The following is an 11,472-nucleotide window of genomic DNA, read 5'->3' as shown; positions in this document are numbered from 1 at the left end:
TATTGGAAACCCATATTTGGCCTTTTGAAAAAATAAGTAAATGATTGAAGTTGTTGGCAACATTGCAATAATAATTTTTGAAGTAAAACTTACATTTGAAGCAACTTTTTCTTTCCCAAACAGCTTTTTATTACATTAAATTTTTAAACCATTAATTAAAAAATAAAAATTGTGGTAACCCTGTAAAAAGATAAGTGTACATTTTTTCGTTAAACACAGCTCGTAATACTTAATTTTGACTAGTTAAACAAAAAAAATATATAAGTATATTTCTTAAGAATTTGCTGGCAACCGTACAAAAAACCTAGTTAAAGTTTATATAACTTGCTTGTTACCTAAGTAGAATACTACTAATTTCACTCTTTTTAATCTGTAAGAAATTTGTTACGAAAAACTTGCAAATATTGCAACTTTGATCTCTAAAAAATTTGTTGAATGCCACTGATGTAAGAAAACACTTTTTGTATATTTTCTTCTGACTAGGATTCAAACTTTGGTCCTACCGAGTAGCAATTCGCAGCTCTAACCACTCTGCTATGACCGCGCGGCTTTATAAAATAAGTATAGTAAAAAATAGGTCGCAACCATATTAACATTTTTATTCAAAATATCTCTGACGAATTTTAGCATTTTTTAATTATTGGCGAATCAGTTAGAAAGGTGGCAATCCTATACGAAAAATTCCAGGGAAGTTGTGCGTTCAGCGAGGTTAATTTTTTTTTTTTTACTTTTTTTGTGTAGTTTTTAAATGGCTAAAAAATTTATATCCATTTTTTGTATGACCAAAAATCTTTGTCCAGTTTTGGAATTACCAAAAATTAGGTTAAAAACTTATATATGTGGCCAAAAATGTACTCTAAGTTTTTAAAATAGAAAAAAAGTTATTTTCTGGTTTTATACTGCAAAAAAAATATGTATGTACGTCCAGCTTTGAAATTACCAGTATTAAATTATATGCAGTATTGAGTAAAAATTTCGTAAGGTTTTAAACTACCAAAAATTTATTTATAGTTTTTAAGTGACCAAACTTAATATGCAACTTTTAAAGATGTAAAAGAAATGTCAGTTTTGAAGTTCTCAGAGAAAAATATGTCCTGTTTCTAATTTATTTCAAAATTATGTTAAATTTTCGAACCACCAAAAAACTATGTCCAATTTTCAAACCACAAAAAACTACGTCCGTTTAATAACCAACAAACATTCTTGTTGACTTTGTCCTAAGATTTATGTCCTTTTTAAAAATTACTAAACTCTTACTTTAATTTAATTAATAAACTAAAAATTTAATTTCATGAAAAATTATGGTAAATTTTTAAACTTCCAAAAATTTATATCCAGTATTTAAACCACAAAAAAAGCCCGATTCTTAAGCTTAATCCAGGCCATAATTTATGTTCAGTTTTTAGATGACCAAATATTTTATGTTCAGTTTTTGTTGCCCAAAATTTACGTTCAGTTTTTAAGCTATATTTTTTGTATACTTCTTTCGTTTATGTCCAGATTTTAGTTTCGTCGAGATTTCATACACCTTCTACATAATGCCACACTCTTACATCATCTGCTTTTTGCCTTTTGCTCTCCCCGTCTCCCCGTCTCCCCTTTTTATCCCTCATTCCCTTTTTCCTTCTCCTTTCTCTTCCCTCAACCTCCAACCCAACTAAGTTTCCCTCTACTCCCTATTTTCTTTTGTTCTTATAATATTCCCCATCTGCTCCGCTTTAACATTCGCCATCAATGCTTGTCACCTTAAATCATCTTTAGTTTGATCCATTGCCCCTGGGGATATTCTACACTTGCTTATGCAAAACGGCAAGTCTCCGCTGTAATTCAATCCATTCATCTGCCACTCAGACAGACAATTCACACTGCTCAAGTACTTAGCGCTATTTTGTTTTTTCCAAGCATAATACAATTTTCTTGATCATTGCAAGTGTAATTAAATATTGAAGGACAAAAACTAATTTGCTGCCGTATATATATACATACTTATTTGAAGCTATGTTAGACAGTGTTTTTTTTGTAAATCAAATATGCGAAGACCGCGCTTTTTTTATATAATGTAAAATTTTAGTATGACATTTTTTTTTTTTACTTTTTATATTTTCCGAAAATTACATATTTTCATATAATTTCGCATAAATTATAACAACAAAGCCAAGCGGAAAAAGTCCTTATGCATGCCTTCTTTGTTTCGAGACAAACAACAATCAATTTCGCAGTTCAGAGGCAAGCAATTGCCGGCGCACGACAACCGTGAACAATCAACAAAGACTATGGGCATTGACATTTATGTAGTTACTTATTTAGTACTTTCTTGTAAGCTGAACTTTTCAAAAAAGTAGAAAAAAGTTCGCAGGAGATGGTGTCGGCTGGTTGTTGTCAAGGTAAAAATGACAGCATGTGACAAAGTCCTTGTAATATTTGATGCCCCACTGAGCTTCTTTTGTGCCATTACGCGCTTATGTGCAGGTTTGTCTGTGTATTAGAGCTTCTAATGTCTGGGAAATTCATACAGTTTGCTATCCGTAGACTTATTGATTAGTTAAGTATGCATCAGTAGCGGGTACGTCGTGACAGTTCTTGCATATGTACATTAGGGCGGAGTAATTTGTTCGGAGCAAAAGTGTATAGCAAATTCAAATTCTATGATTAACTCTAAGCAAAAATGGAAAACAAACTATAAACCAAAAATATTAAAAGAAAAAGTATTATATTGTAACCTTTTTGGTCAAAATTTATTTTTCATTGTACCAAAATATTTTTTTTCTGTTTTCTCTGTTTTGTGAAGTAGTTTCTTTAATATGCCGAAAACACAAAATTTTGTAAACGAAAAATTTATTTCGTTCTTAAGAAATCATAATGCACTAATTTTTCTTTTAAAAATTTGGAGCGTCAAACGTTATTTTTGGTATAAGTTTGTTCACCATTTCGGTTTCGAATCGAACGTAGAAATCGAATATGTTATTCCTTTTTTTTGATATTAAATAACTCCGCCCTAATGTACACATATGTATATAATTTATACTTAAGTAGTTTTTTATTGTTTGGGTTCTTGACTGTTTTCATATTGTCAAATGACTACGATGTTGTCTTCATTTTCAGTTACTTAGTTAAGATATAAGTATTGTCTCGTCGTCCACGATTAATTTGTGAAGATCAAAAAAAGAAAATGAATACGAAAAAATAATAAACTATTTAATTTCAACTTTTTATTTTCTATAGAGACAACTTTTGTTTAGAGGAGGAGGGAGTAGGTCACATAGTTGCCGCGACCGAAACGATCTATTTAACAAACCTTTGACTGAATGTCATTTTGGTCATGTGCTTCTGGGTACTGTGATCCTAGGAAGCGAAGTCTGGTCCTAATGCGGGCTTCACAGTAGCACATAATGTGCTCTGCTGTTTCCTGTCCTTCGGAAGCACAAACCAACACTGGTCAGATTTAACAACTCCTATCTTTGACAAATGTTTCATTACCCTACAGTAGCCAGTTAGAAATTCTTTCTTCATGCCTACTGAGGTGAAGGAGTTCTCCGATTCTCCTTGTTGATATATCCGGAATGAAGGAATTGTCGTGTCTGTTACCTAACGTATTTTTCCAGTAATGTAGCGCTTCGTTCTTCATTCAGATATTGTACTTTCGCCTAACGGAGCTCGATGTCATACCAGTAAAGGGTCCTGGACCTATGAATCCCTCTGCAGCCTCTTTTCTGGCGAGAAGCGGCTCCTAGAAGAGATAAGTAATAAAAGCTGAAGTCAGTCCCACACCAGCTTTACGGTGAGACCACATGCGCTTTAAGAGCGAGGAGCGCCCCTCTGCTGTCGGAGTGTATGTAGATGTGTTTCTTTTTTTTGGTTGCTTTACTTTCCACATACCGCCTCAGACATAGTTAAATGGCGTGAACCTCGGCCTGAAAGACAAAGTTACGATGTCCCATGCTGGTGAAAACGATCCATCTGGGTTGTATGCCGTAAACTCCTGCTCCGACGTCGTGGTCAGTCTTGGAGTTGTCAGTATACCAGATGTGGCTGTCCTTTCGGTGTTTACGTCGTTCGTTGTCCCAGTTGTTCTTGTGGGGGGAAACGACCTTGAAAATTTGTGCGAAGTTAAATCTCGAAAGTCGCAGGCCCACAAACCTTATGCGCAGCCCATATTCCTGTTCCACAACCCTGACGGTATCAAATTGGTGCAACATAAAAAATATTTATTTTCAACTGAGACGCGCCCTTTTGTCACAAGAAATTTTTACGTCCAAGTGTATACTATATAATTGCCCCTATTCACATTTCACGTTTTGTGTTCTTATTGCAGTTTTAAATTTTTCAGGCGCTTTCCGGTGCTGAAATACATGAATTTTTATCGCTCTATGAGCAAAATATTTTTTATTCACTTCTACCAAAATCGAGGGTTCAACTGTGACCTTGAAATTCCTTACATTTATAGCCTATAAAAGCTTTTGGCAAAAAAGCGAAAAATAAACAAAAAAACCAATAAATAAAAATAAAAAATTTAGCAACCACTTTTTCGTAGTTGTTAAAATTTTACATTTATCATTGTGTTTTCAGCGCAGTGCAAACATAAAATGAAATATACGTTTCCGAAAATTTTTTCAGCTTCATCCTTTTACGTTAACCATTTCATTCCTGTTTTTGTGCTCGCTTATTTGTTTTTTTTTTTTGCTTTTGTGCGAATCTTTGTTTGGTTACATTTTTGTTGTGTGTTCTCGGCAGCGTGGCACATTAAAATTTCATGCGAATGAAGCGAACAGCGAGCGACCGTACTCAACGCCAAAAAAACACATACACACTCACTGTAAGCCAGTCGCGACTGCTATGACTCGCTTGACTTATAAAAAATTTATAATTCTGTGCGCTTTTTCCCAGCGAACGTCGAGCAAATGTGTAGCGCGAGCGGCTAGCAGAGCGAACGAGTTGAGATGAAAAAGTTTAAAGTTTCGTATAAAAAAAAAAACAAGGAGGCAAGAAATTGTAGACATAAAAGCTAGAGCTTAGCTTTAGTTTGCCAATGGATCAATGTTGGAAAATATTTGCCCTTTCGAAGTTAAATACTCTTGGGTGACTTTTTCTGTGAGGGGTGCCAGTTCGCTGCGCAGTATTTTTTTTTTTTGTTGTTTAACTTTAGCCTTTTTAAGCAGCTTATCATATCAGTAAGATATTTATATTTGGTTAAGAAAAGCAGAATTGACGTTTAAAATGGCACAACATCGAAACCGTTTTGTCTCCACATAAATTTTTCCACAAATTTCTTAAAAGCCAAATAACAAAATTATTGTCTGCATTTTGCTAAAAATTTCCTCAATACACTTTCTAAAAATAATCATATAAAAATAGCAAAACTCTTAAAACTTCATGTAAAATGGAAAATTATTTTGAATTAGTTCGGGCACTATTACAAGTTTTTCCAAAAACGCTTTTAAAACATCCATAATAATAAAAGATAATATTAAGTAATGTCCAATAGCTTTCAAACCATTTCTCAACATGATAAAATATTACTCACAGTTCTTCATAAAGTTATTAAAATTATTTCAATACAAATGCCGATAAATAGTTTGAATATTACTGTCGACTTTGATTGTATATTGAAGAAGTCGAAAAATATCGATACATTTGAATTACTTTACTAAATACATATATCGATAAATATATCAAAAAATGCGATAATAATATGGGCAAGCATAGTGATGTAAATAAGTTATGTATGCATGTATATCGATAAATTTTAGTAAAATCAATAAAGATCTATATAACGCAGTCAGCAAATACCATATTATATAGATAAACGTAGTGATGTAAAAAGGAAAATATATCGTTAAGTTTCGATAAATGTGGCTGTAATTGCTTAACTACAAAGATAAATGTGAGTACATATAGCGATTAATTTTCCTAATCATACAGAAAAATTACATATGTATATAGTAGTGTGAACAGAAAACTGTCGCAGTGAATACTTCGACGAATCTACAGAATAAATTGAAAAAAAAAATGAATTTCGGTAACGCCCCTAAATAAAAAAGTATGCCGCAAAAATACTTATCAAAGAAATTAGTAAAAAAAAATTCGAAATAATTTTTCAGTAATGTTAACTGAACATAAATCGGTAATCGTATCGATAAATAAATCGTTAACAAATTTAAAAATAACTTTAAAAACACCGACAAAGATATCGTTAACGATATGAAAAAAATATCGATGAGGAAATGGCAGTGGATTCGTCGAATAAATTGATATATACATACATCAATAAATGATTCGCTACATGAAAATATTGCAGAAATGTCGCAACTGAATCATAACGAATATAGCGAAATCGAAAACGAATATAAACCCTAATGCATACTTACAGTGACTCAAACAAATAACCACGTGTTGATTTTTTATTTTTTTTTTAATAAATATTCGTTTTGTTTTTCGAACTATTTTTTCTATAGATTTACCGTCGCAGCTTTAACCAAAAATATATATAAATCACAGTTTAAGTTTTATACAAAATTTAGAAAAATTCAACAATTTTTTAACAAAAGTTCAAGAGCACCGGCAACAGGCTGAAAAAGAACCAAAACAAATTCTCAAAAATCAACGGGGTTTTTAGCTTTTGGAAACTTGCACTTCATTAGACTAAAATTGTTGAATTCCCCTAAATTTTTTATAAAGCCTGAAACTGTAATTTGTATGGTTTTGGTTAAAGCTTGGACAGTATTTTTATATCCAAATAACAAAAGAAAAATACCTCGAAATATATTACGAATATAAAAAAAAACAAATCAGCACGTAGTCTTTTGTTTGAGTCACTGTATATTAGTTAGATACCGTCAGGGTTGTGGAACAGGAATATGGGCTGCGCATAAGGTTTGTGGGCCTGCGACTTTCGAGATTTAACTTCGCACAAATTTTCAAGGTCGTTTCCCCCCACAAGAACAACTGGGACAACGAACGACGTAAACACCGAAAGGACAGCCACATCTGGTATACTGACAACTCCAAGACTGACCACGACGTCGGAGCAGGAGTTTACGGCATACAACCCAGACGGATCGTTTTCACCAGCATGGGACATCGTAACTTTGTCTTTCAGGCCGAGGTTCACGCCATTTAACTATGTCTGAGGCGGTATGTGGAAAGTAAAGCAACCAAAAAAAAGAAACACATCTACATACACTCCGACAGCAGAGGGGCGCCCTCGCTCTTAAAGCGCATGTGGTCTCACCGTAAAGCTGGTGTGGGACTGACTTCAGCTTTTATTACTTATCTCTTCTAGGAGCCGCTTCTCGCCAGAAAAGAGGCTGCAGAGGGATTCATAGGTCCAGGACCCTTTACTGGTATGACATCGAGCTCCGTTAGGCGAAAGTACAATATCTGAATGAAGAACGAAGCGCTACATTACTGGAAAAATACGTTAGGTAACAGACACGACAATTCCTTCATTCCGGATATATCAACAAGGAGAATCGGAGAACTCCTTCACCTCAGTAGGCATGAAGAAAGAATTTCTAACTGGCTACTGTAGGGTAATGAAACATTTGTCAAAGATAGGAGTTGTTAAATCTGACCAGTGTTGGTTTGTGCTTCCGAAGGACAGGAAACAGCAGAGCACATTATGTGCTACTGTGAAGCCCGCATTAGGACCAGACTTCGCTTCCTAGGATCACAGTACCCAGAAGCACATGACCAAAATGACATTCAGTCAAAGGTTTGTTAAATAGATCGTTTCGGTCGCGGCAACTATGTGACCTACTCCCTCCTCCTCTAAACAAAAGTTGTCTCTATAGAAAATAAAAAGTTGAAATTAAATAGTTTATTGTTTTTTCGTATTCATTTTCTTTTTTTGATCTTCACAAATTAATCGTGGACGACGAGACAATACTTATATCTTAACTAAGTAACTGAAAATGAAGACAACCTCGTAGTCATTTGACAATATGAAAACAGTCAAGAACCCAAACAATAAAAAACTACTTAAGTATAAATTATATACATATGTGTACATTAGGGCGGAGTTATTTAATATCAAAAAAAAGGAATAACATATTCGATTTCTACGTTCGATTCTAAACCGAAATGGTGAACAAACTTATACCAAAAATAACGTTTGACGCTCCAAATTTTTAAAAGAAAAATTAGTGCATTATGATTTCTTAAGAACGAAATAAATTTTTCGTTTACAAAATTTTGTGTTTTCGGCATATTAAAGAAACTACTTCACAAAACAGAGAAAACAGAAAAAAAATATTTTGGTACAATGAAAAATAAATTTTGACCAAAAAGGTTACAATATAATACTTTTTCTTTTAATATTTTTGGTTTATAGTTTGTTTTCCATTTTTGCTTAGAGTTAATCATACAATTTGAGTTTGCTATACACTTTTGTTCCGAAGAAATTACTCCGCCCTAATGTGCATATGCACGAACTGTCACGACGTACCCGCTACTGATGCATACTTAACTAAACAATAAGTCTACGGATAGCAAACTGTATGAATTTCCCAGACATTAGAAGCTCTAATACACAGACAAACCTGCACATAAGCGCGTAATGGCACAAAAGAAGCTCAGTGGGGCATCAAATATTACAAGGACTTTGTCACATGCTGTCATTTTTACCTTAACAACAACCAGCCGACACCATCTCCTGCGAACTTTTTTCTGCTTTTTGAAAAGTTCAGCTTACAAGAAAGTACTAAATAAGTAACTACATAAATGTCAATGCCCATAGCCTTTGTTGATTGTTCACGGTTGTCGTGCGCCGGCAATTGCTTGCCTCTGAACTGCGAAATTGATTGTTGTTTGTCTCGAAACAAAAAAGGCATGCATAAGGACTTGTTCCGCTTGGCTTTGTTGTTATAATTTATGCGAAATTATATGAAAATATGTAATTTTCGGAAAATATAAAAAGTAAAAAAAAAAAAATGTCATACTAAAATTTTACTTTATATAAAAAAAGCGCGGTCTTCGCATATTTGATTTACAAAAAACACTGTCTAACATAGCTTCAAATAAGTATGTATATATGTATGTATGTGTATATGTACATATATACGGCAGCAAATTAGTTTTTGTCCTTCAATATTCAATTACACTTGCAATGATCAAGAAAATTGTATTATGCTTGGAAAAAACAAAATAGCGCTAAGTACTTGAGCAGTGTGAATTGTCTGTCTGAGTGGCAGATGAATGGATTGAATTACAGCGGAGACTTGCCGTTTTGCATAAGCAAGTGTAGAATATCCCCAGGGGCAATGGATCAAACTAAAGATGATTTAAGGTGACAAGCATTGATGGCGAATGTTGAAGCGGAGCAGATGGGGAATATTATAAGAACAAAAGAAAATAGGGAGTAGAGGGAAACTTAGTCGGGTTGGAGGTTGAGGGAAGAGAAAGGAGAAGGAAAAAGGGAATGAGGGATAAAAAGGGGAGACGGGGAGAGCAAAAGGCAAAAAGCAGATGATATAAGAGTGTGGCATTATGTAGAAGGTGTATGAAATCTCGACGAAACTAAAATCTGGACATAAACGAAAGAAGTATACAAAAAATATAGCTTAAAAACTGAACGTAAATTTTTGGCAATAAAAACTGAACATAAAATATATGGTCATCTGAAAACTGGACATAAATTATGGCCTGGTTTGAACATACATTTTTTGAAAACTGAACATAAATCTTTTGAAGCTTAAGAATCGATACCTTATAAATTCAACAAGAATTTTTGTTTGTTATAAAACGGACATAGTTTTTAAGTGGTTTGAAAATTGGACATAGTTTTGAAATAAATTAAAAACAGGACATATTTTTCTTTGAGAACTTCAAAACTGGCATATCTTTTATATATTATAAAGGGGCTAAAAATGGAAATAAATTTTAGGTATAAGGTTTTTATGAAATTTGTGATCAATACTGCATATAATTTAATACTGGTAATTTCAAAGCTGGACGTACATACATATTTTTTGGCAGTATAAAATCCGAAAATAACTTTTTTCTATTTTAAAAACTAAAAACTACACAAAAAAAGTAAAAGAGCTATGCTATATTAAACCTCGCTGAACGCACAACTTCCCTGGAATTTTTCGTATAGGATTGCCACCTTTTTAACTGATTCGCCAATAATTAAAAAATGCTAAAATTCGTCAGAGATATTTTGAATAAAAATGTTAATATGGTTGCGACCTATTTTTTACTACACTTATTTTATAAAGCCGCGCGGTCATAGCAGAGTGGTTAGAGCTGCGAATTGCTACTCGGTAGGACCAAAGTTTGAATCCTAGTCAGAAGAAAATATACAAAAAGTGTTTTCTAACATCAGTGGCATTCAACAAATTTTTTAGAGATCAAAGTTGCAATATTTGCAAGTTTTCGTAACAAATTTCTTACAGATCAAAAAGAGTGAAATTAGTAGTATTCTACTTAGGTAACAAGCAAGTTATATAAACTTTAACTAGGTTTTTTGTACGGTTGCCAGCAAATTCTTAAGAAATATACTTATATATTTTTTTGTTTAACTAGTCAAAATTAAGTATTACGAGCTGTGTTTAATGAAAAAATGTACACTTATCTTTTTACAGGGTTACCACAATTTTTATTTTTTAATTAATGGTTAAAAGATTTAATGTAATAAAAAGCTGTTTGGGAAAGAAAAAGTTGCTTCAAATGTAAGTTTTACTTCAAAAATTATTATTGCAATGTTGCCAACAACTTCAATCATTTACTTATTTTTTCAAAAGGCCAAATATGGGTTTCAAATATGGGTTGTTATTAGGAAAGTTTTATATGTTAGTTTTTTTTTTTTGATACAGCAGAAGCACTTTGGTACTATTGGGTAGCGAAATTTATTGAAAAATTATAATTAAAATTTTTGTTCCTAATAAGTATATTAATTGAACCCTTTTATTGAGCTTGAGGCTATTTTTAATGAAAATTTGTGTAAAAAAAAAACAATAATTTAGGTACACATCGAGCTCTAACCATCAAAAAGACGTAAGCGATATTTTTTTGTTTTTTCCTTTTCATGCAGAAATGGCGCTAGAGCTTCTAGACGCATTTCTACATCAAAAATTTAATTTAAAAAAAAATCTCCTAGGTTTTTTTGCTAGTAAGTGGTCGATATGGTTGAAGTTATAGCAGCTATTTCGGAAATTACGCCCTCTGGCGTAAGTTTTAAGAAAAAGGTAAGTGCAGAAATGGATTTTTCATAGCAAAAAACCACTTATAGCATGTTTTTTTACAAAATTTAAGCACTTCTTTACGACACTACAGCAAAATGCTAAGAAACCTATCTTCGCATTATGGCAAACTCCAAATTGATTTTAGACCCATGGTTTCTGAGGAAAATTTGCTTAGAATTATACGTACAATCCTTCTGTGCTATACGCGCATAGTAAAAAAAAATGGCCCGCCCTAATATATCTATACATACATTAGGGTGGGTCAATTAGTAGGTCAATTAAAAAAGTTGAT

General features: G+C 32.9%; 1 protein-coding gene across 2 annotated transcripts in view; it reads right to left on the bottom strand.

Annotated features, from left to right (window-relative positions):
• Positions 1–11,472, bottom strand: part of Pde9 (phosphodiesterase 9) — a 189,689-nt gene that overhangs the window by 63,949 nt on the left and 114,268 nt on the right. The window lies entirely within an intron of this gene.

This window comes from Rhagoletis zephyria, unplaced genomic scaffold (genome assembly GCF_001687245.7).
Source record: "Rhagoletis zephyria isolate East Lansing unplaced genomic scaffold, Rhagoletis_zephyria_1.1 Rzeph_scaffold_00543, whole genome shotgun sequence".
In the NCBI taxonomy this organism is placed as follows: Eukaryota; Metazoa; Arthropoda; class Insecta; order Diptera; family Tephritidae; genus Rhagoletis; species Rhagoletis zephyria.
Note: the sequence above shows the minus strand (reverse complement) of the source record. Positions and strands in the feature narration are given on the sequence as shown.